Source organism: Peromyscus eremicus, chromosome 4 (assembly GCF_949786415.1).
Source record: "Peromyscus eremicus chromosome 4, PerEre_H2_v1, whole genome shotgun sequence".
Taxonomy (NCBI): domain Eukaryota; kingdom Metazoa; phylum Chordata; class Mammalia; order Rodentia; family Cricetidae; genus Peromyscus; species Peromyscus eremicus.
The window spans coordinates 103,364,212-103,389,605 of NC_081419.1; the positions used below are offsets into that span (position 1 = coordinate 103,364,212).

The 25,394-nt window shown below is 44.2% G+C and overlaps 1 long non-coding RNA gene across 3 annotated transcripts in view; it reads right to left on the reverse strand.

Annotated features, from left to right (window-relative positions):
* Window positions 1–8,667: 8,667 nt before the first annotated feature.
* Window positions 8,668–25,394, reverse strand: part of LOC131909650 (uncharacterized) — a 29,437-nt gene continuing 12,710 nt past the window's right edge. Inside the window, exons 4-7 of one of the 3 annotated variants that reach the window (XR_009378894.1) lie at window positions 25,121–25,299; window positions 19,226–19,295; window positions 13,747–13,831; window positions 8,668–8,879 (exon numbers count right to left, since the gene is read on the reverse strand). This is a non-coding gene — a long non-coding RNA (uncharacterized LOC131909650). The remainder of the gene's footprint in view (window positions 8,880–13,746; window positions 13,832–19,225; window positions 19,296–25,120; window positions 25,300–25,394) is intronic. The other 2 variants (XR_009378895.1, XR_009378896.1) reach the window with 2 other exon arrangements.

Below are 25,394 nucleotides of genomic sequence, written 5' to 3' on the forward strand. Positions count from 1 at the left end.
GACATTTCTTAATTAGTGATTGATGTAGGAGGGCCCAGCCCCTTGTGGATGGGGCAACTCCTGGGCTGGTAGTCCTGGGTTCTATAGGAAAGTAGACTGAGCAAACTACAGGAGCAAGCTAGTAAGCAGCATTCTTCCATGGCCTCTGTAGCAGCTCCTGCCTCCAGGCTCCTGCCCTGACTTCCCTCAGTGATGTAGTGAGACCTGAGAGCTGTAAGATGAAATAAACCCTTTTGGACATGGTATGCATTCACAGTAATAGAAACCCTAGTTAAGAGAGACTCTGAAAGGGATCTGAGTGTCAAAATGGCAGGAGGTTCTAAGAAGCTGATGGGAACACATGCAAGAACACATGCCCTTGTGGTTCATCACTGCCCAGTCTGTAGCCATGGTACTCGCCTCTCCCCTCTATACTATAAGTGATTTGTGGCTCATTCTTCTGCTTGAGGAAAGCGTCTGCTTATGGAGAAATTTAGCAAACTCTACCAAACAAGCTTAATATAGCCAATCAAAATATGTCACTCTGGGTTGCTATGTGGGGGTGAGGAAGCAAGCAAGGGGACCGAAGCGGTAGAAAATGCTCTGTTTAACTCAACTGAAGCTCAGTTTGGGGATTGGTGGTGCCTAGGTCTGTTGTATTCATGCAATAAAGCTGCTTCCTAGCTTGGTTGTTTCCTGAAGCACCACTGTCCCAGGAAAAGTCACACAAGAACATGACAGCTGAAAGATTGCATCATTTAAAAGAGATTGGAGGGCTGGGGAGTCAGCCCAAACCTTGAGAGGAGCACAGGGAAAAAGATGAGGTGAGAACCAGTCCTAATCCACACAGGGCCGTCAGCATAGCTGAACACCAAGTCCTGAATAATTCCCCAAGGACTCAACCATGTTCTATGATGCATGGTCAAAATTCCCTGCCATGAATCTCTCCAGGTAGCTTTACAACACCCTCTGCGACCAAGATCAGCGGAGGGGTGTCTAGCTTGATTCTGCACTCCCCCCCCCTTTGACTGCAGGGTAACTAGAGCTGGAAGTGGCAAATGAAAGGGACATGGCACTAGGTCATTCCTTCCCACAGCCCATGAGCAGGGAGGCCCAGGAGGCAGAGCCCAGCCTAGCTTTGTGGAACCAGAACCCTGGCTCAGTCCCTGGTACACTTCTCTCCAGGTGGTACCCTTCATGGTTCCCCCCACCACTAAGGATGACTCTATGCCATGCTTTACTCTCCCCTCTGCCACAGACACATGCCCACTTGCCCCCCTTAACAACTCCATTTGTGTGTCACAAGTGTGCCACACCTTACCCATCCAAAAGCCACTCCTGATCATGCCTCAAGCATGATCCCCTCTTCAGGAAACACCAATAACCCTGTGGTTCTGTTGTAGAAATCAGTACCTAGAAGCCATCCCCATCTGCTCTCCTGTCTCTCACTCCAATATTTCTTCTCCAATATTTCCTTGGCCATCAGGTTCTATTGGTTTCCAGTGTAGAGCCTGACTACTTCTTACCATGTTCTGAGCTGCCAAGATGTCGCTTGGGATGACCCAATAGTACCTCCTGTTTGGGATCCTCTGCTGCTAATGGGCATATCTGTGTGTACGTGGAAGGCATCTAAGGACACTGAGAACTTTCATGCTAAATTGTCTCTTCCACTCATCACTAAGAATTATATCCAAACAGTCTAAGAGTGCTAGGCATTAAGGTTACTAAATGTTCCCTCAAATGGTATTGGCACTTAGTAGAACTGACCTGCTACTTAGTCAGCCCTGGTGCAACTCTGATTCTTTGCCTCACCTAGGGCTCTCCTGTCCACATGGCCTGACTTCCATATAAAACCATCTTTTGTTAGCTAAGCCCTGCCTTGGGGTTCTGCCACTAATTATTCTTAATGAGTGGGAGAGGTATGTCTTCCAGAATCCAACAAGGCGCGGTCACCGTGGAAACTCCTCATGGATGGAATGACACTTACCACTGCCTTATGCAACACAGATCCATTACTGCTTGTTGGAAGGTATGCTGCAGCACCCAGTAGGCAGCCAGAGCCTCACTTCAGACCAGGCATTTTTGAACAAAAAAGAGCCATAGTCCTCCAATCACTTTCAGAGAACAGCAAAAAGCTACATTCAAAGAACCCTGATGATAATGAATATGCTAATGTGATTTCTACCAGGTCCCTACACACTTTCAAAGAAATGCTTTTGACCTTGCACATAGATTCAAAGCTTCTATTGAAGTCCAAGGGGGGTTTGAGCTTAAATAACATGAAAGTTTTTACATAAATGGCTACAACTGGGGAGTTGTGAATTAAAAGTAAATTTCACATTGTCCCCAAAAGCTCTGACCTTGAATGAGACACATAGGTCCTAATTGGTTGCCAGTGGACCTTCTGGCCAGACAGCTGTTACCTTTGGGTAGAATGAGCCAGGAAGCATTAACTGGAGTCCTTTCTGCATGACAAGTGCGCTCTGGAAACATGGGTTCAAATGCCAGCTCTGCCACTCATTAGCTGGCTGAGCTGATTGAGCTCAACTTGCTCATGTGTAAAGGCTTAGTGATTTCTTGCTAGCAATCTGTATGTGAGAGGGGCTAGGCATCCACCCAATCACAGCACATCCAAGGTATGCAGACCCCCCAGCCAATCCCCAGCCTCACATATTCCAGTTCCAGCCTTTCCTCCCTTCCTTCGACACATACTGAGGAGGTACCCAGGATTCAGCTGTGAACAAACCAGATAAATAGGAGCTGCCATATCAGTGGGAGGAACTGGAGGTAAACCAGGAGCAATCAAGAATCTATAAGAGGTATAAGTTATAAAGGAGAAATGGAGAAAGCAAAGCCTTAACATCATGCAGACCTGCATTCTAATCCCATCCCACGGTTTCCTGGCTGTAACTCTTAGAAGAGGCTTTTGATGACATTATTCTCATATGTTCAAAGAGACCCACACTGGTCATTCTTCCACTCACTGAACAAATATTTATGAAATTGTAACCCGTGTCTGAATGCACTGCTCTGAATGCTACAAAGCCCACAATGAACAGAACCGACAAAATCCTTGCCCTTGGAAGTTTAAATTCTAGAGAAGAGGAATAGACACTAAACAGTACAATCTCCCCTTGGTAACCATGGGGGATTGGTTCTAGGATTCTTAATATAGAAATCCTTCGGTGAGCAAGTCCATTATGTAAAATGGCCTTGTGTGTGTGTATAACCTACACTCTCCAATGCACTTTAAGTCATCTCTAGATTAATTATATTGATTAATGATAATACCTAAAAACAATAAGTAGTTGCTACACTGTTTAGGGAATAATGACAAGAAAAAATACAAGCCTTCACTTTGTTCTATTTTTGTTTTTCTTGTCTTGAAACATGGTTTTTCTGTGTAACATCTTGGAACTGACTTTGTAGACCAGGCTGGTCTCGAACTCACAGAGGCTGCTTCTGCCTCTGGAGTGCTGAGATCAAAGGTGTGTGCCACCACTTCCTGCTGCTTTGAGGGGTTGGGCCTGGCTTCAGGAAGGATCAGAGACTCAAGACCACACACCAGAAGCAGCTGGAACCTGCCTGGCTCTGTGCAAGGGCTCGACAGAGAACAGCTTTTATTTGTGGCATTTTTCATTGTTATCGGTGTTTTTATAGGCTCTGTGAATTGGCCACTTTTCTTCTCTGAGTGACAACAAGCAAGGCTAGTCCCCAGGTCCCTAGCTAGTAGGACTCTCTGCCTCCGATCCCAGACAAAGCCAACAAGAATGTCTGATGTGTGTGGTGGTACAGTCATGGAAAGGGGATGTAATGAGTGAGTGGCGTTGAAGGATGATCATAGTGTCTTGCATTCCGTTCCCTTCTACAGCCTTGCAAATTAGATGCCTTGGAAAAGCTGTACCTTCATCTTGGGTGAAAGATAACATCTGCTAAACAGATGTGTCTTTTTAAAGAGCTGGTACCTAATTAAATTCCTTGGCTCTGGTATGGGCAGGCAAGAGCTGAATGGACAGGGGCAAGCCAAAACATGGCATATACTCTTCCAAATTGAACCAACCTCCTCTCCCCCAGAATCCTTCCCCAGACCCATTGAGTCAGCCAGCCTGGCCCCTAACAAGCCATGCTCTCTCAAACTACCTCCTTTCCTTTATTCACCCCTCCCCATGTCCTTTCAAAACCCAGCTCAAACACCAACAGCTCCTCCATGGGGCCTTTTCCAGCCTCCCAGAAACAAAGAATTACCTCCCATAAGACCTTGCTTTACAATGCACTTTACACATTACTTGACTGAAGCATCCATTTCATTCCAGTTTTATGAAGCCTACTGTTGCATGAGATCCTTATAAGCGGAAATTGTTGTTTAATTGAGTCTTTAAAAAGTAATGTTTGTATTAGTTCTGTAAGAATCTCGTACAATGTATTTTGATCATATTCATCCCTCTCTCCCAACTTTTCCTGGATCTTCCCCAACCTACCTACCCACCCAACTTCATATTCACCCCAACCCTGACCCCCATCAAGTCCAGTTTGTCTTAACTAACTACTCCTGGGCGTGGGGTTTGCCCCACAGTATGGTCAACACCAGGTGTCACACACCAGGTGTCACATCACTAAAGAAAACCGACTTTCCCTCTCCCAGATGAATCAAATGCAAGTAGCTCTTGAGCTAGGGGTGTGACTATGTGCCCACCTGAATGCTGTCCTCATAATTAGGATTTCTATTGCTGTGAAGAGATGCCATGGCCATGGCAACTCTTACAAAGGAAAACATTTCATTGTGATGGCTCACTGCTTACAGTTCAGATGTTCAGTCCATGATCATCATGGTGGGGAGCATGGCAGAGTGCAGGCAGACATGGTGCTGGTTACATTTGATCAGAAGGTAGTGGAAGTAGACTGTAACACTGAGAGTAGCTTGAGCATAGGAGACCTCAAAGCCCACCCCCACTGTGACACACTTCCTCCAACAAGGCCCTACCTACTCCAACAAAGCCACACCTCCTAATAGTGCCACTCTCTTTGGGGGGTCATTTTCTTTCAAGCCATCACATTCTACTCCCTGGCCCCCAAAGGCTGGTAGCCATATCATAATGCAAAAATGCATTCAGTCCAACTTCAAAAGCCCCCATAGTCTATAACAGTTTCAAACTTGTTTCAAATCCAAAGTCTCTTCTGAGACTCATGGCAATCTCTTAACTGTAATCCCCTGTAAAATTAAAATAAAAAAGTAGATCACATACAACATATAATGGCCCAGGATATACATTACCATTCCAAAACGTAGGGAAGGGAGCACAGTGAGAAAATACTGGACCAATGCAGGACCAAAAACCAACAAGGCAAACTCCAAACTCCCTATCTCCAGGTCTGATGTCAAAATGATCTTCAGATCTCTAACTCCTTCTGCTTCATTGATGACAACAGATTTCTTTCTCTTGGGCTGGTTCTGCTCCTTGTTAACAGCTTTCCTTGGCAGGCATCCTACGACTCTGACATCGCTAACATCTTAGGGTCTCTAAAGCAACCTAGGCTTCAATTTCACAGCTTCATGAACTGGCCTCTCTAGGCCTCTACTACAGGGACACCCCTGACACAGGCCAGACCTCAGTGGCTTTTCTTAGGCGTGAAGGCAAAGTTAACAACCCATTTCTTCTATCCTTAAGTCTAAAGCCAGAACCACATGGTCAAAGCTGCCCAGTTCTGCTGCTTGCTGGGGCTGGAACACGCACCCCTTGTTCAATTACATCTTCACCAGCTTTCTGTTCTTCACTGCCTAAGCTTGGCTGTCCTGAAACTGGATCTTTAGACCAGGCTGGCCTCAAACTCAGATCTACCAGCCACTATCTTCCTAGTGCTAGGATTAAAGGCGTGCACCACCACACCTGGCTCTAAGCTTTTCTTTAGTTCCTTTTCACAAGTTGGAAATTTAGCTGGGTGGGAGCTTGCCTGGAGTTCACCACCCCCTTTACTCCTTTTCTTAATCCATTTATCTCCTTGAACACGAGATTTAGCTCTATTCCTTTTTCTCAATCTGTGCATTTTGTTATTTTTATTTGCTCAACTTGATCCTTTTCATTATAAATCTTCATTAGAATTAACACTAGTAACCACAACACAACAGAGTCTATACTAGGCTATTTTGAGATTTCCTCTGCCAAGGGAATTAATCCAAATCTCTTCACTTTAGCCTCAGGCAGACTCTTTAGACAAGGGCAAAAAGCAGCCACATTCTTCACCAAAGTATCACAAGAATGATCTCTAGGCCACATATTAATATTCTTCTCCTCCAAAAACTCTAGATCCAGGCCTCCACAGTTCCAATAACTCTTACCACTTCTGTCTTCCATGTTCCTACTAGCACGGCCCATTAAGCCGTGCTTAAAGCATTTCACTGCTTTCATAATCCAAAGTACCAAAGTCCAAATTCCTCCAAACAAAAACATGATCAGGCCTTTCACAGCAATTCCCCAGTTCTGGGTGGGGCAGGCAGTCATGGTGCTGGCTACCTCTTGATAGGAGGCAACAGGAAGTCCACTGTGGCACTGGGAGTAGCTTGAGTAAAGGACACCTCAAAGCCCGCCCCCACAGTGACATACTTCCTCCAACAAGGCCACACCTCCTAATAGTGCCACTCCCTTTGGGGGCCATTTTCTTTCAAACCACCACACTGTCACAATGATTTTCTAAGTGCTTGATCAAGCCTGCTAGAGTTCTGACTGATGAGACTTTGTCCACCCCCAGAAGCGTCAGCCCCAGGTGCCAGAGCCAGGGATAGCACTGGCACCAGAGGGTCTCACTCTTCTCTATTAATTTACAGGTACTTCCTGAACAGGCATGTATAAAAATGCTGCAACTAAACTTTCAGAGCAACATTAGACCTTTAGTTTACTGCGGGTAATCTCTGAGACCTCCACAGTCAGAGGAGTAAAGATCCGTGGGAGGCAAGAAGGCAGTTTGATTTAACACCAGCATCGAGAGTCTGACCCCAAGTGGTTTATTTTAGGCATATTTAAGCACAGTACAATTTGGTGAACTTTCCTGCTATCAAATAACTCAATCCTGTGTGTGCAATAAAGCATACATAAGACTCTTTGAGGAACAAAGTAAGCGAAATAAAGATTAGACATGACTATATTAAAATTCTTTGTAAAGTACATGTGACACCCTCCATCAGATAGGTTCTATAGATTGAATGAGACAAATAACTTTATGAAAAGGATCTGGGGAAGGGTCCAGTGCAGTCTCCCACCACACCAAGCTAGAATGTACATCCTTCCCTAGCCTTCTGGGCAAATAACAAGTATAGCATTCCCTTTAAGGAATAACCCTGTAGGTCAGCATTCCAGGTTCCTCTAGTGCTTATTTGTGAGCACAAGGACCTCCATGCCTCTTACATCTCCCCTTTTTTATTTTTAAAGAAAAAATTGTGGGTACAGTAGAGGCTAAGGTTATATACATTACCTATATGGCTAGTCTATTACAAGCGAGCATAACAAAATTATAAGAATAGCTAGCAGAGAATCAAGGAAAAGGGAAAACCCTCTTAACCTTGATGGCCATTCAAAGGTCACTTGAGAGATTTTGTTTATCTGTTTATGCAGATCATTAACTTGATCATCAATAGTGTGAGAAAAATCTGCCACAGTAAAGCAACACATGCCAGGAAATTGTTGACAACCAAGATTATGCTGGAGCAACAAATAAATATACAGTAGTAGCTCTTGTAATGAGTCTTTTTCTGTCCTGCCAGCCAGCTCCCAAATAATGACACAGAGACTTATTACTTATGAAAACTCGGCCTATAGCTTAGGCTTGTTCCTAACTAGCTCTTATAACTTAAATTAACCTATTTATATTAATCTATGTTCTGTCACATGGCCTCACCCCTCTTCCATCTTGCACCTACTGTTTCCTCTCTGTGTCTCCTGGCATCTCCTGGGCACCTAGATTCCTCCCCTTCTTCCTTTCTCTCCCTGGAAATCCCACCTATACCTCCTGCCTAGCTATTGGACATTCAGCTTTTTGTTTGTTTGATTTTTTGTTTGTTTGTTTTTTGTTTTTTTCGAGACAGGGTTTCTCTGTGTAGCTTTGCACCTTTCCTGGAACTCACTTGGTAGCCCAGACTGGCCTCGAACTCACAGAGATCCGCCTGGCTCTGCCTCCTGAGTGCTGGGATTAAAGGTGTGCGCCACCACTGCCTGGCTGACATTCAGCTTTTTATTACACCAGTCACAGCAACACATCTTCATAGTGCACAAATATCCCACAACAAGCTCTAGTTTGGAAAAATGTGGTTCTTTTTTTTTTTTTTTTTTTTTTTGAGACAGGGTTTCTCTGTGTTGTTTCAGTGCCTGTCCTGGATCTTGCTCTGTAGACCAGGCTGGCCTCGAACTCACAGAGATCCGCCTGGCTTTGCCTCCCAAGTGCCGGGATTAAAAGGCATGCACCACCGAGGCCCGGGTAAAACTGTAGTTTTTAACTCACCCATTCCTTGCTTAATTTCTGCTGATATGTTTGCTGTAATATTAGTAGTTTTACTAATCATACAGGCTATTTTTGAAATCTCTCTTTGATTTCTAGTAATCATGCCTGGTACTGATAATAAAAAAAAGGCATAAAAACAATCCTCAGCGTGGAAAAACAGCATGATACTGTCTCCTAATAGGGCATGTTTTTTCTCTCCACTGACATTTGTATTTTATATTGACAAGCTGAGAATTAACATGTGATACAGTTAGTAAATACCACAGCATCATTTTAGGGTCAGTAGTATTGTGCTTTGTTGTTGTCTTCCCAAGGTCTTGACTTGATGAGTTAAAGTCCTAATGTCTCCCCAGGTCAGTGCTGTCCTGGTCAGGTGTACTGGAGCTGGAGCCATCTGGGACCTCATTCATTTTCTGGAAAGACAAAAGCATAGCCTCACCTTGATGTTAAAAGAACTGGTCATTTCTGTCAATTAGTTTCTAGATATTTTCATTTAACAAATACTTTAGGCAGTATACCCTTTAGGGCAAAAAGTTGGGGGGGCAGCAGAAGAAGCATTGTCCTTTTTTAAAGTGAACTTGACTAAATGTAGCATAGTGTGTAGGGATTTAGGTGGGTGTGTAATTTTTTTAATTTGCCATTGAAATGTTAGATGGTGTCATTTCACAATAGCTTGACCCTGTGGATTGTAAGAGATTGCAGTTACTTGATTAATATTCTGTATATTGCATAATTCCTTAAAGCTCTTGCTAGTATAAGCAGGACCATGTTATCAGGTTTTAGTTGTAATGGGAGTCCTAGAAAGGAAACAGTGTTTAGTAAATGATTGATGGCATCCAATATGCCTTCATCCTTGTGAGCAGAAGCAACAATCATGTTAGAAAAACTATCAACTGTTACATGAACATATTTTGAATTTCAAAATTCTGAGATATCTGTTTGCCAAATGGCACCGGATTTTAATCCTTGAGGATTAATTACGCCAGCAGAGGGCAGTGGGGTGAAAGAAAAGGACAGGAACAAATGGTTCGTTGTTCATGAGGGAAGAGAATTGTACTTGGAAGTCTCATTTGGATGAAGAAGTTCTTGAGATTTATGAGTGGCCAGTAAAGATCTTACTAGGGGCAAGGAGGCAGCCAGTGCAGCATCTTGAGCATTAGTGGATGCTAACAGACCTGGCAAATTAGAATGAGCAGGAATATGAATTATGAAACAGGTTGAGTTCATTATCATATAGACATCTGAAGAGAGAGAAATAATTATGAAATAACATTAGTAATGGCCTTGGGTTTCAGTCTTGCAGTTTCTAAAAGAGAAATAGTTTGAGCACAATACACGGAGTCAGTTACAAGAGTCAATGGCTGAGAAACATCTAAGAAAAGCTGATTGATTTCAGTGAGTTCAGACAACTGGGATGGGTTCAATCTTTTTTGTGGAGGATGTAGAATTTGTATATAAAACATAAATTCCTTGTCCTTTTGAAGAGGCATCTGTAAAAGCATTAAAAGGGATCTCTGTAGGATTTATTAGTTGTAATTTTAGGTAATACTCATGGTGTGTTTTCAGAAATATTTTAAAAGGGGATCTTTGGAATAACGATTAACTATAGATCCAGAGTAACATGCTAATATTACTTGCCAATTATTAGCAGTGTGAAACAAATAATCAACCGCCTTTTATTTAATAGCACAGTGACTTCTGTAGGATCTTTACCAGTAAGTTGTTCAAGAAATGTCTTTCCTACCATTATCAAGTCTATAATTTCTTGTAAATAAGGAGTAACAGATAATTATGACATGCATAAATTTCTATAATACCATTACCTTGTTGATATGTAAGTCCAGGAGGTGATGAGGAGGAAGGAAGGACAAGTCAGGATAAGGAAGTAAGGGATTCATTCTATGAACCACCACTTCAGCAGCAACATTTTTTTTTGAAAGTTTAGTTATTACTTTTCTATTTATTTTGTAATTAAAAGAATTCAAACGCCTATTGGTCAAGTCTTTGCCTTTGGTTTTCTTAACTACTTACCTTTACACACATCCCATAACACACAAACATTATATTGAATTGAAATGCTAAGTTCTAAAAATGAAGAGAACAGAAAGCAGGGTTGGATCTGGGGATGTAGTTCAGTGGTAGAGCTCATACTTAGCATACATAAGGCCCTGGGTTCAATCCCCCCAGCACCAAGAAAGAAAGGAGATATGGGAAGGGATTTGCAGTTTTTAACCTCTGATCTGGAACAACATTTATTTCTTACTTTACCATTTTGAGTCCAATCTTTCAGAAGTTTGTATGCATTTGCTTACTTAGCTCATGCAATGATCTTTCCCCCCAGTTAGCATACCTTTGACTTTCAGGTATTAGTAGACAGTCTATATTTCTAGACTGCACTATACCTTTTTTAAAGTTTGATTTTGATTTATGTGTAGTAGGCCAGGAGGCACTGGATTCCCTGGAGCTGGAGTTAAAGGTGGTTGTGAGCTCTCTGACATGAGAGCTAGGAACCAAATTCCAGTCCTCTGGAACTGGAAGAACAGCAAGTGCTCTTGACCTCTGAGCTGTCTCTCCAGCCCCAGACCATGCAGCACCATTATTTAATAAACTAATAACTCCCTCTGCTTCAGTGTTATGTTTCTTATAAAGTTTAACTGACAGTCTCTGGAAAGCAACAAAGAGCACAGTCAAATCTTTAGTAGTGATAGGCAAATATGGATGCATCAAACTGATATGGCCCAAAAGGTTTTGTAAATAATTGAGGGAACATTGTTTGGGAAGTTCTAAGCAGGGGATGGTGGATATTATTGTTGCACAATAATATCCTAAATAATCATAAAGTGATTGCTTTTGATTTTATCTGGAACTATGTTTACATTTTGTTCTCTTTTTATTTACCATGAAAGTTAAGCACTCATCTAAGTATTGATTAGATGAGCAGGAGAGCAGAATGTCATCCATATAATGAATGATCAATAGCTTGGGAAACTAAATCAGCACTGGCATAAGTGCTTTATGTACATAATATTGATACATAGTGGGGCTAGTTTTCATCCATGTGGTAAAGCTTTCCACTGATATCAGGTCATTGGCTGTTGATTGTTTAAAGTAGGAAGAGAGAATGCAAAACACTCCTTATTACCAGGATGTAAAGGAATAGAGAAAAAGCCATCTTTTAAGTCAAGTGTAACATTGCATATCTTGAGGAATCATAGTAGGAGCTGGGAGCCCTTGCTGGAGGGCCCCCATTGTTTTCATAGTAGCATTTATGCCCCTGAGATCATGTAACAGTGGAAGTTTATTCTTTGCCTTATTATGAATTACAAAAATAGGGGAATTCCAGGAACTGACTAAAGGTTCTGTGTCCTAGCTGTAATTGTTCCTGCACTAGAAGTTGGGCATGTTTTACTTTTCCCCCATGAAGGGGCCATTGATCAATATGTACTGGGTCGTCAGAGACCCATTGTATTTTTAATGGCCTTTGATCAATGACCCCTATTAGGGGGGTATACTTCCTTGTATTATAATTATCAGATGATTCATTGTAGCGATGGTAAGCACTGCTTGCATTTGTTACAATGTATCTCTTCCCCACAGATTATATGAAAGTCCTGAGACAATATAAGGCTGCACAGAGGAAAAATCTTCATCCATCCAATTTAAGACATTAGTACTTTTTAAAGAATCCTGTTGGCTGCCAATACCTTGTAAACGTGGGCCTCTAGACATTGGCAATGTGGGGGCCCTGTTCTTGATAATAACTGAATAATCTGCCCCTGTATCTAGAATGCTTTTAATGGAATAGTTTTCCATGTATAAGGTCAACATAGGATGTCCATCCTCAGATATAGGTCTTATCCTTAGAGCTAAGAGATTTAATCCCATTACACTAGATCCTGAGTGACTGGACACTGCTTTTGAGTCTGGTTTATGTTTTATTGTCTGGGTCAATTTTGCCCTTGATTCTAGGACTGGGGATTGCCCCCTTGGGAGTTTAAAGGCCTACCATCCTTGTCAAAATTGGATTGACATTCCTTAGCCCAGTGCTTTCCTCTTTGACATCATGGGCAAAGGCAAGGGGCTGGATTACTAGATTTTTTTTTTTTTGAGCTAATTTTTTCAGTGTTCTTTATCCTCACATTCAAAGCAAGGTCCTCTTTGAAAAGTTTCTTGAACAGCTGCTGCAGTGACTTCAGCTGCCCCATGAGTTACTTTCTGTTGGACAGCCTCTCAACTTGACTAGGAAACGCAGACCAAGGCTCACTGATCTTTTGTTTTGGTGGCCAGAGAGTCCTCAGTTTCTCCATGATCGGGAGTAGTTCTCCAGGCTCGTAGTGCACAAAGGTTATCCTTCGTCAAAACACTGGGCCAAAGCACTCGTCTGTAGTAGAGCATCACTATATTGTCCCTCTCCCCAAAGCATGTCGAGTTAATAGGGACATTATTGCTATGGTTTATTTCTGCCTGTTCATCACAGTCATCATACTATTTTGCTTTCCATATCAAATATTGTCCTGGGCAGAAGCTTTACATACTTGCTTATTGTCCCAAGGAGTAACAACATCCCTGCTTAAATTTTCCCATATTGTATCAGCAATGGATTTTCTGAAATTCTTTGAGCACTCAAAAGTAAATTGATAATGTTGACACACATTTGAGTCTCAAGGATTTAAAATCACAGGCATCACACACTCAAGGATTTAAAATCACAGGCATCACAAGATGGTGAGCGGTTCGGTCCAGTCATTTTCCTATTGATTATGTCCCTCGTCTTCTATAAGTAGTCTGTGGAGTGAGGCAGCACAGACAGAATTTCTGAATCAGATCGTTGAAAATGAGCATTTGTTGTACATGGTTATAAAATTGAGGTGTTTGAAAGGGGGGGCAGCATATGTATCTAAATCAGTCTCATTAAAGGTAGGAGCAGTAGCCCCCAGCCGATGTGTCCAGAGGATCTTCCTCTTTATGATCCTCTTGGAGGAGTTCCAAGCAGTACATCACCGCAGTGGAGACTGTGAAATAATTTGACTAGGATTTCGCTCCCCTCTTCGTGGGCTCTGTTCACGTTTGCTCCTGTGCCTCTCCAGTTGGCAACGTGTGTGGTTCCTTGTTCAGGAAGCCAAGGATTTTACAGTCACTTGCATGAACTCTCTGAATATTTTGCTAAAAGACATCTCAATAACTGTATAAAATGCTTTGCTCAGAGGACTGAGAAGAACTCATGTTATTTCACTCTCTCTTACAGTTGAAACTTGTTGGGTGAGAGGACTGAGTTCTTACCCTCCGCTTCTATTAAAAGAAAAATTTTCCTGCTTTCTCCAAGTTGTGAGATCTCTGAAACCTCCACGTCCAGCAGAGTGATGATCTGTGGGAGGCAAGAAGGCAGTTATGCTTAACACGACTAAGTGGCCAGGGTTAGTTCGAACCTTGGGAGTCTGACCTCAAGTGGTTTATTTTAAGCATATTTAAGCACAGCACAATTCAGTGAAATTTTCTTGGTGATAATTAACTCAATCCAGTGTTCACAATAAAGCATACAGAGATCTTCTTGGGGGAATAAAGACAGTTAAATAAAGATCAGACGTGACTACACTGAAATTCTTTGTAAAGTATATGTGACACCTTCCATAAACATAGGTTCTATAGATTGACAGAAAAACAAAACAAAACAAGCTTATGATGTGGGTCTGGGAAAGAGTGTGGCCTCCAGCCACACAGCTAGCACAAAGGACAATGGGCTTTAGAATGCTCATTCACTCCCTGGTGAGTAACAGGTATAGCATTCCTCCCCTTAAAGGAACAACCCAGTATGCCAACATTCCAGGTTCCCCAAGTGCTTATCTGTGAACACAAGGACCCCTGCTGTCTACAGTTCATGACACTTAGAATTGAAATGGATGTTTTTGACTGTTTTTTTTTTTCTTAATCTATTTTTTAAATAGAAAATAAAATAAACTGTATTTTAAAAACCCATTTCCTAGGAGTAAGGCAAAGAGAGTAAACAATGTTTCCTGGTGTATTTAAGCATCGATGCTCCAGTGAACCTTAGAATCTCAGAGTTGCCAAAACCAATGTAATCATAGTCATGCAATGCAGGAGCAGTGGAAATTTATAATTTTGTTATAGATGCCTAGATTCCTAGGGGTGGTGGTTTGACTGAGAGTGGCCTCCATAGGCTCATATATTTGAATGCTTGGTGCCCAGCTGGTGAAACTGTTTGGGGAGGATTAGAAGATGTAGTCTTGTTGGAGGAGGGGTGTCTCTGAGGATGGAAGTTGAGGTTTCAAAAGCCCACACCATCCCCCCAACTCTCCCTCTCTCCCTCTCTCCCTCCCTCCCTCTACCTTGTGCTTGCAGATCAGATGTGAGCTTTTAGCTTCTGCTCCAGCACTGTGCTCCCACCATGATGGTCATGGACTCCAGTCCTCTGGAACTCTGAGCTCCCAATTAAACACTTTCTTTATTTTATAAGTTGACTTAGTCATGGCACTTTGTAACAACAATAGAAAAGTAACTCATCTTTTCTAGACCTCTAGGGTCTTCCTTAAAAGATTGAAATCTTAGTCAGACCAAGTTAGACTCAAAATCGACAGGGCTCCCAGGAGACCCTCAATTTGTTGACTTCTGTTTTCTGTGTTCCTGCCATCGAGGGTTTTTCCTGACTTCCTGTCTGCAACCTGCCCTGGCCAATGACACTTTCTCTTGCTTGATGTTTGTTCGCTTGTTAGAACTGCTCATTAACTAGCACGCGATGTATCTTTTTTTCCTTATTTGTTTGCTGCCCATCTCCCATATACATTATATTAAGGTCAAGAACTTTTGCCGGGCAGCAGCGGCACACGCCTTTAATCCCAGCACTCGGGAAGCAGAGCCAGGAGGATCTCTGTGAGTTCGAGGCCAGCTTGGTCTACAGACAGGCTCCAAAAGCTACACAGAGAAACCCTGTCTCAAAAAAAAAAAAAAAAAAAAAAAAAAAGAAAGAAAGAAAGAAAGAAAGAAAGAAAGAAAGAAAGAAAGAAAGAAAATTTAAAAAAAATTTCTTAAAACATCCCTGGCATGTAATAAGAGCTAAAAACAGTTGTCCATTCATTCAACAAATATTTACTGCATACTCAATTTCTGTTGGTCCTTTGGAGATGATCTTGTCTCAGGATGAGAGAAAGGTCTCCTTTTGAAGGCCAAATACAATTGGTAGTAGATAACTGGAGCACTGTATTGAAAAGCATTCTCAGAGATCTGAGATCCAAAGTGCATGAGGAAAAGTGAGTAACAATGTCAGGCATGAACCAACAAAGCAGCCATGTCTCCCAGGGCCTCTGATTTTATATCAAAGGAAATTGAGCTCCAGAAAGAGATGGGGTACCTGGAGTTCAGACAGCATAGGAATCCCCATCATTCTTTCTGTGTCTTTTGCGGATGGAAGGCCATTCACAGGAGAGCAGAAAAAGGAACCTAATCCCAATTAAGGATTCTTCACAAGCATGTTCCAGGAATCCCTAACTGCTAGTCTTGGAATGTTGCATAGCACAGAGCCAAGTGCCCTATAACCGGAACCTTTGGCTGGGATGGAACCTTAATCAGCCAGGGCTGTCCATATTTGCACAGCCACGATTTACATAGACCTTATTTGCATGCCAGAGACTACAAAACTGGAAATTATGTGTGCAGCAACTCCTGTTAACCTCCTAGACTGTGCACCAGCCAATCTGAGCTGTATTCCCTTTGCATGTCATGAATTACATGCTAGGAAATTGCACACAAGACACTCATCCTAACCGAAAGTGCTTCTCTGAAATGGAGACATTGCTCCAACATTATGTTATAGGCAGGACTCTCTCTAATTGTGCCTCAGGCTGCTGCCTGCTTGCAGCATACTCAATAAACGATTTTTCCTGTTTTATTGTGGATGGTAAGCTCATTCACCACCTGTGTCTGTCAAAGCCTTCCCTGTTGTCTTGGGTGTGTACACCCTGTTCGCTACGCTGTCGGTCTCACTATATTAGACCCTCAGCTAGAGGGCACCTCTGCATGTCCTCCCCTGCCCCCATTAGTCTTCAGGTTCTCCCTCTTTACTGGGCCTTGGAAGGGGTTAAAAGGATGCAGAAGTCCCTGGCCCTGAACCAAGCCTGGAACCCAATTCTGTCTGAACTCGCAAGCCAGTTATTTTTAAAAATCCAAAGAGAAAAGGAAGAAAGAAAGAAAGAAAAAAAAAAAACCTGACTGTTCCAGTCACTGTACCAGCCAACTGAGAGAATCGAGATTTGAAAGGAACAAAGGGTTTCCTCAAACATGCAGATCAAGGGCTTGGCTTATGTGGTAACCAGTAACCTACCACCGTGTGCTTTCTGACAGAGCCTTCAGAGGCAGCAGCCTCTGGTCCTGCCTCACTCCTGGCAGGGGATGGGGAAGCTAGGGACACTCTCCTCCCATGCCCTGGGGTCAGCAGCTTACAATCAGACTCTGAACACTGCAAACTTCCTGTCACCATGGCACATGCAACTCCAAGCCAACCTAAGGACATTGTCATCTGCCTAGGAGGCATGAGTGCCAGCTCTCCCTGTTCTTCCTGTTCCCATCCTTCCCTTTCACCCCTGACATTGGCGTTTTTGACTTAGGACACCCTTCAGAGCCTGGGAACAGGTGAACTCTAGGATTAAGATGGAGGAAACAGGAAGAAGGGATCTGCCTGACATTCTTGGACACAGAATCAAGCTAGAGTTTGGGGCTCTGAAGGTGTCTCAAAGTACAGGATACCTTGTTAAAAAGTAGAGCTACCACCTGGGGGCATGGAGATGTCCAGCCCGGGCTGCAGCCGAGGACCATGTCGGGATTCATGACCCCACCATACCTGGGGACTCTGCCGATATCCATGGTTCCTGTTATGAAAAACAGTGCAGAAATCCAGGGTCTGAACTGAAACCTGAGGCCATGTTGGTGTCCGAAGGTCCTGCAGCCACCATGGCCATGCAGATCTGAGTACCCTGAACAGCAACCCAGGGCCATGGTGACACGTGGGCCTGAGCTGCAGCCTGGGGCCCTGTCCGTGTCTGTGTTGATATCCATGGTGCCTGGTACCATCAAAGGCCGGACAGATGCCCGAGATCTGGGCCACCACTTGAGGTCATACTGTTGTCAGAGGGCCACCTTGCAGCTGGGACAATGCAGATCTGAGTGACCTGTACAGCCACCTGGGGCCATGGTGACATCCAGGTCAGGGATGCCACCCAAGACCATGTCTGGGTCCGTGGTTCTACCACAACCTGGCTCTATGGTGATATTCATAGTCCACGTTGCCCACCAAAGACCACAAGAACCCTACCCCACTACCACCTCTGGCCACCACCTGTGGCCATTTGGGAGTCTGAAGGACATGGTGCTGCCAGGACTATGCCAACCTCAGTGGTTTGTGCTGCCACATATGGCCATGGTGTTGTTAGGGCCTGAACTGAGACTTAGGGTCATGTCTGTGTCCGTGGCCCCACTGTAGTCAGGGTGTGCATCAATGTCTGAGACTCTGGTTACAACCAAAGGCAAAGCAGATGCCCTGGCTGACACCTGAGGCCATCTTGGTGCCCTCAATCTGGGTGGCCAGCACTGTCACCCAGGGCCATATTGATGCCCGGGCCTGAATTGTGGTTTGGAGCCATTTCTGAGTCCGTGGTCCTGCTGCAGCCAGAGTCTGTGTTGAGGTCTGTGGCTCCTGTTACCATCGGCCGATTGACCGCCTGAGGTCTGAACCACCACACCGAGCCAGGTTGGAGCCCTGCAGGGATTACCGCTGCTGCTAGGCCCATCTGGATCTGAGAAGCCTGCGCTGCCGCCCGGGGCCATGGTGACATCCAGCTCAAAGCTGCTGCCAATGATCACATCTGGATCCGTAGTACTGCAGCAACTGGGGTCTCTGTAGATGTCTGTTGCCTGTGTTACCACAGGGGCCCATGCAAACTATGTGTTGAAGTACTACAGCCCTGCTGAACTGGCCCCACCCCTCACTGGCCCAGGGTGACCTGCTCCTCCACACACAGGAGAGCTGACCCTGAACCTCCTGGCCCCTGCACCAGAAAGCTGGCCCCACCCCTAAGAGAAGAGCTGGCCCTCCACACTTGGGAAAGCTGGCCCCACCCCTCACCATGGGGCTGGCTCCACCCCTCACCTGAGAAGAGTGGTCCTAGCAGCCTGGACAGACCCACTCAGCTACCACCCAGGCACATATCCAGGGCTTGGAGTTGACCCACCCCAACATCTACCCCATCTACGACCTGCTGGAGGGTGTGAAGGGATTTATCCTGTGGAACCATAGCTGCAAGATTTCCATGACCCAGGGCAACAGCAGGATATTGGAGATGAATGTCAGTGAGGGTCCAGCATTGATGATGGACCAAAGCCAGAGGCCTTGAGCCTGACCAACAATTCATCATACAATGAACATCGGACAAAAGGGTCTACTGCATGATACACAGCAGCTCCCAATGCCACTAAGATCAACGAAGAGGGGATGGAGAGGTGGGAAAGGAGCGGGGGGGGGGGGGGGTGTTCTTTCTTTCTTTCTTTCTCTTTTATTTTTATTATTTTTTTAGCTTTCTGTTGGAAGGGACACTACCAGAGTGAGTGGTGGATATGGAGGACTGGGAGATAAGTGGGGTTGGGGTGCATTGTGTGAAATTCCCAAAGAATCAATAAAAAAGGAAAAAGAAAAGAAAAGAGTCGAGCCATCCCAATAATCATAATATCATTAGAATTGTCAACAGGGGGCACTTACAATGAGCAGGATTCCTGCTGAGTACTTTGTGTAGCTCATCCTAACCAGGGTTTCAGGACTATTGTCACCTCTGTGGGACAGATGAGAAAACAGGTTCAGAGAAGAGCAGCAGCCTACACAACCTCACAGTTGGGTCAGGACACCGACCAGAGGAGCTTGACTCTGGAATTCTCTGTCTAACCTAAGACATACTAAAAATGCTGACACTTGAGTGTCTGAGGGAACTGACTCACCGCACGACAGGGAACAAGTCCATAATCACATTCCTCCCTTGTGCCCAAGCTTCCTCATTTTTCTCAATGGTTCCCGTTTGAAAAGCATAGACTTCAAAGATATTGTCTCAGCTAAGCCCAGAAAAACAACGTATCTCATTTCCTAGGAGGGAGGGAGCCCGTGAAGCCAGAGCATTTCCCTTTCTCAGGGCCAGACTTGGTTTCCTCAGCTAGGCCTTCCCTTGGCTCTCTTTTGAAAGCCCTCAGGGATCTGCCAATCTGTTGCTATTAAACTCTCAGCCTCCTAATTCTTGCCAAACACTGCTTCTGATTCGGACACGCTGGCTATATTGCTTGCCCGGGTATCTACACAGTCTATTCCTTGGTATATTTGCTTCAGTCCTAGCCTTTATCAGAACAACGACCTTGTCCCTTTCAGACTAAGCGACAAGTCTCCTCATACCCTTCATGAGCTCCTGTCCTCACAGAACAGGGGCTAAAGTGCTTGTCCTGGCTCTGTTCCACATTCTCTGCCTCACCAGGACCCAGGTCAAACCAGATTTTCTACTCCAAGCTCTTGTTCCTTCTTCAATTTCCCTCCTGGCTTCTTCCTTCTTTCCTTTGTGTTCAAAAACCACTCCTTCCCCATGGTCTTTTTGGATCTCATCTCTAGCACCGCCCTCCATGAACACCATTCGAGTATGTGGTCCACGTCAATGCATTTCTAGTGTGTAGCCTCTGCCAGGTTGTTTTTGCAAGCCAGAAAACTCCAAGGTCTCATTCCTCTATGGAAGCACCAAACTAACTCACTCAGGAACAGGATGAATTGATACAGAAGCTCCGGATACCAGCCTCAGGTTTATAACAACCAAGTATATATCCAATTAAGGAACAGCCACTATCAAAACAGTAGGAAACGTTCTCTGGCCTCTGCTTGGCTCAGCCCCAATGTTTCCCTAGTGCAGCTGCTGTATTGGACTAGACGAGGTAGCTGTCCTCCCGGTTCTCTTCCTGCAAACCTTACTCACAACATACCAGCATGCTGCGATGCCACTTGCATGTTACTCTCTGTTTATTTTGACTCTGATCTCTCCCAAGCAGAGACCACCCACGGGCTCTGTTAAAGAAAACGGAGCAGGGCACACAATAGGTCACAGATGCTTATGGCCAAAGATTGTGGAAGGCATACATAATAAGCCATCTGTGACCCCGGGCAGAAGCTGGGGACATCAGTGCTACTTTGCACCATGGCGTGTGCAGTACAAATGCACATGTGTGTTCAGAACCACAGCTTCCACGAAGTTCAAGATGCCACATGGGTGAACGCCGCCTGAAACTTCGGATTCGTTCCACGTTTGATTTTGAAGGATGGATGCTTCGTTGTTACGCCTTCAGCAACTTTGGCTATTGCCAGATTTTTTTCCCCAACTCCCACATTCAGTTATAAGACCTCACGTGGGGTGAAAATTACAGTTTAAGAAGTTAGGATGTGTGTAATCCCTGTGAAAACCATGAAGAAATATCTGCAGTCTGACAGGTCACAGAACTACAGCTGTTTCTAAGTATGAGTAGACATACTAACATGGAAGACAGACAGACCATGAAGTCTCAACCTCAGACAAAGAACAGCAGGCAGCTAAGGAATGCTGAGAGGGGGGGAAACAGTCTTCCTCAGGGAAGAGCACAGCAGTTATTTATCCAACACCAAATGGTCAGCCCTGAAGACATATACATACAAGTAACATATAGGCTGATCAGACTGTATTTGTGTGTTAAGATATGTATATGTGTGAATATACACACATACGTAACAACAACTAAAGAAAAGAGGGCAAGAATTTGAAAGGGGGGGATTAGAGGGAAGAAAGGGAAGGGGAAATGATGTAATTATATTGTAATCTTAAAAAGTAATAAAAATACTTCCTATCATAGGGAGCTTGTCTTTCTTTTTTAAAAATTTATTTATTAATTGTGTATAGTGTTCTGCCTGCAGGCCAGAAGAGGGCACCAAATCTCATTACAAATGATTGTGAGCCACCATGTGGTTGCTGGGAATTGAACTTAGAACACCTGGATGAGCAGCCAGTGCTCTTAACCTCTGAGCCATCTCTCCAGCCTGAGTTTGTCTTTCTATAAGGTTATTTTCATTTAAAAGAATGACTACGTGAATAGAAACTATGTTAATATATTATAAAAGGACATATTAGTTTGTGGAGAGGTCTGGGCCATACTTCTATGGCCATGTGTGGCCACTGAAATGTTGTGCTACTCAGAGAGAACACAGCAGGACCTGAAGTTCTCTATAAAATAATGCAACGATGTGACCAAATCAACTCCTCTCATTTCAACAGACTGTGAATGCCTCCTAGGAATTTTCATTGAAATATTAACTTGAACCTTTATAGCCTTATTCTACAATAACTGTTTTCAACTCCTGGAAAGTAGCAATTGTGAAAGCATTTCTTGCTAGTTTAACTTGGTCAATAGGGAGGGTTTTTTTTACTTTTTTTTTTTTTTGAGGATGCAGGTTATTTATTGTTATATTTCTATACTGTTGAGTATGGGTCTGCAGCGGTAAGACACAAATGTTTTCGAGTCCGATCGGCAGTCGTTTGATAATGTCTGCATCGCTGTTTTACTTTAATAACTTTGTGACTACCGACTAAAATCAAAGCTATCTGAGAGTGACAGAAACTCCTGACTGGTGACAGTATGACACAGTTGCTGTTGTGTCCCAAACAGTGAGACAGCCAGGTAAAGCTCCACGAGACTCTAAGTGGAAACATTTAAAGTCTATCCTGAACGTTTCTCAGAAATCAAGGAAAGAAAAATAGTAACTTTGATCAGGATCAATATGTAAGGTATCAAAGAAAACTAAAAGGCCATGGGGAAGCCCTAGGCCCCACTCAGTAACACTGCCATATGGGAGAAAATGACCAGGACACACAGCTGGATTGGGCTTTGTTCATTACGAAAAGAAAGAGCCGGGTGGCAGTGGCGCACGCCTTTAATCCCAGCACGCAGGAGGCAGAGCCAGGCGGATCTCTGTGAGTTCGAGGCCAGCCTGGTCTACAGAGCAAGATTTAGGACAGGCACCAAAACTACACAGAGAAACCCTGTCTCAAAAAAACCAAAAACAAAAACAAAAACAAAAAAGAAAAGAAAAGAGAAAGAGAAAGAATGATCTTGGCTCCAAACTAAGGTAAGATCCCCAATTCACACTTGTTTTCAAAGAATGGGTGCATCATTGCCGGACATGGTGGCTAGCACGAGTAACCCCCGCTCCCAGAAAGAGGCAGAAGGGTCACTGCAAGTTCCTGGATAGCCTGGTCTACACAGCAAGTTTCAAGCCAGCAAGTGGTACATGGTGAGACCTTGTCTCAGAGAATGAAACTGTAACATTAAAAAAAGAGGAAAGAGGGTGTCCTTAAAAAAAAAAAAAAAAAGAATCAAAATACACAAAAGGAAATGAGAAGGAATTAAAAACAGAACTACAAAAACCCAGCTAAATAAAGAAGAAAGTGATAGAAGAGAGAATAAAAGGCAAAAACGCTAAAAGATTTGGAAACAAGTAACAAAATGGCCAAAGTAAGTATCAGTAACTCATTTAAATGTAGAAGGATTAAGCTTTTCAGTCAAAAGGGGTACACTGAGCTGGGGAATTGGTTCAGTGGGTAAAGCACTTGCCACACAAACACCAGGACTGGGTTAAAGTCCCCAGGACCCACATAAAGACAGGCAGTGGCACACTCTGTAATACCAGTCCTGTGGCGAGACAGAGGTGCAGACAGGAGAGTCTCGGGAAGCTCAAGGGGCCGATCAGCCCGGTGTACACTGTGCCAAACACTACAAGAGAAACATTCTTTTTTTCTTTTATTATTATTATTAAAAACAATTCTGTTTATTTTACATAACAACCACAGGTGCCCCTCTCCTCCCTCCTCCTGCCCCCCAGCCTTTCTCCCCAACCCACCCCCCATTCTCACCTCCTCCAAGGCAAGGACTCCCATGAGGAGTCAGCAGAGCCTGGTACATTCAGTTGAGGCAGGTCCAAGCCCCGTCTCCTGAGCCAAGGCTGTGTAAGGTATCCCACCACAGGCACTGGGCTTCCAAAATCCAGCTCATGCAGCAGGATGGATCCTGATCCCAACACCAGGGGCCCCTTAAGTAGGTCAAGCTAAACAACTGTCTCACCTAAGCAGAGGGCCTAGTCCAGTCCCATGGAGGCTCCACAAGTATTGGTCAATAGTTCATGAGTTCCCACTAGTTTAGTTTGGTTGTCTCTACATTTTCCCATCATGACCTTGATGCCCCTTGCTCATACAATCCCTCTTCTCTCTCTTCAACTGGACTCCTGGAGTTCGGCCTGGTGCTTGGCTGTGGATCTCTGCATCTGCTTCCATCAGTTACTGGATGGAGGCTCTATGATGCCAGTTAGGGTAGTCACCAATCTGATTACCAGAGTAGGCCAGTTCAGGCACCCTCTCCACTATTGCTAGTAGTCTAAGGTAGGGTCATCTTTGTGGATTTCTGGGAACTTCCCTAGCACCCTGTTACTCCCTGTTCCTTTGATGTCTCCCTCTATCATGGTATCTCTTAGGGAAACACATTTTTTTTTTTTCGAGACAGGGTTCCTCTGTGTAGCTTTGATGCCTTTCCTGGAACTCACTCTGTAGCCCAGGCTGGCCTCAAACTCACAGAGATCCGCCTGCCTCTGCCTCCCGAGTGCTGGGATCAAAGGCGTGCGCCACCACTGCCCAGCTATGGAAACACTCTTAAACAAGGTGGAAGGTGAGGAGTGACACCTGAGGCCATCCTCTGATTTCCATTCACACACCATGGCAAATACACATGTGCACGCACACACACACACACACACACACACACACACACACACACACCATACATGCACAAAGGCATAAGCTGATGAATGGATTAAATGAAGATAAAATTCAACTACTTGGTGTTTAAAAAAGATTTTCTTTAGATCCAACAACGTGCACAGAATGAAAGAGAGGTGATGGAAAAGGTATTTCATGTAAAGGGTAACCAAGAGAAATCTGGGGGTGATTATACTGTCATATAAAATGCCCTTTAAATCAATTGTGACTTGAAGAGACAAAGAGGAACGTTATATATTTATTTTTAAAATGTCAATTTGCTGAAAAGATGTGACACTTTTACATATACGTGCGGCAAATGGCCGAGCCCACCCTTTGAATGGGAGTCCTGAGGGCAGTCCTGAGTCCTAGACAAGGCTCGCTCCCTCCCTAGCTGCAGCGCCCAGACTTACTATGCATGTTTGCTCAATTCCCACTGTCCCCAGCAAGTGACCACGAGGAAAATGAATGGGCGAGGTCTGGGGATTGTCACTGGCCGTCCTTAGCTCTCCTGGATGCCCCATTCAGGAACTGGGTATCTGTTCTTTGCTACCCGTGCTCCAGTCGTGAACAGGAGAACAAGGGTTCTCGGACAGGTGTATCAAGTCTCCCCAGTCAAGCATTCTAAGGTTTGTGAGTACATGTCAGGGGAATATGAAAACTCTAAAAGGCTTCCCCATTGGAGCTGGCGTTTCCTAGGAGGGCACTGAAACCCAGACAGGTAGGGTATCAGCTGACAGTCACACAGCCAGCTGACCGAAAAGCTAGCATTCAGAGAGACTTGAGTCTATTCATTTCCCTACCTGTAGCATGCTGTTTCTTAGGAGACTATGCATACTCTATGATTCCTCTGTCATTCACGTCCCTTGTCACTGGCCACTTTCCATGATGCTCTGTCCTCTGCCTTCTGCCACATAAGGCTTTTTTCAGCCTTTTCTATATTCATGTTATACCAAATGACAATTTTACTCCCATGGAGGTCCTGTGGGTTTAAAAATTTGAGTGTTAGGCCATCAAGATGACTAAGAAGGTAACATAACTTGCCTACAAGCCTGACAATCTGAATTTTATTCTGGG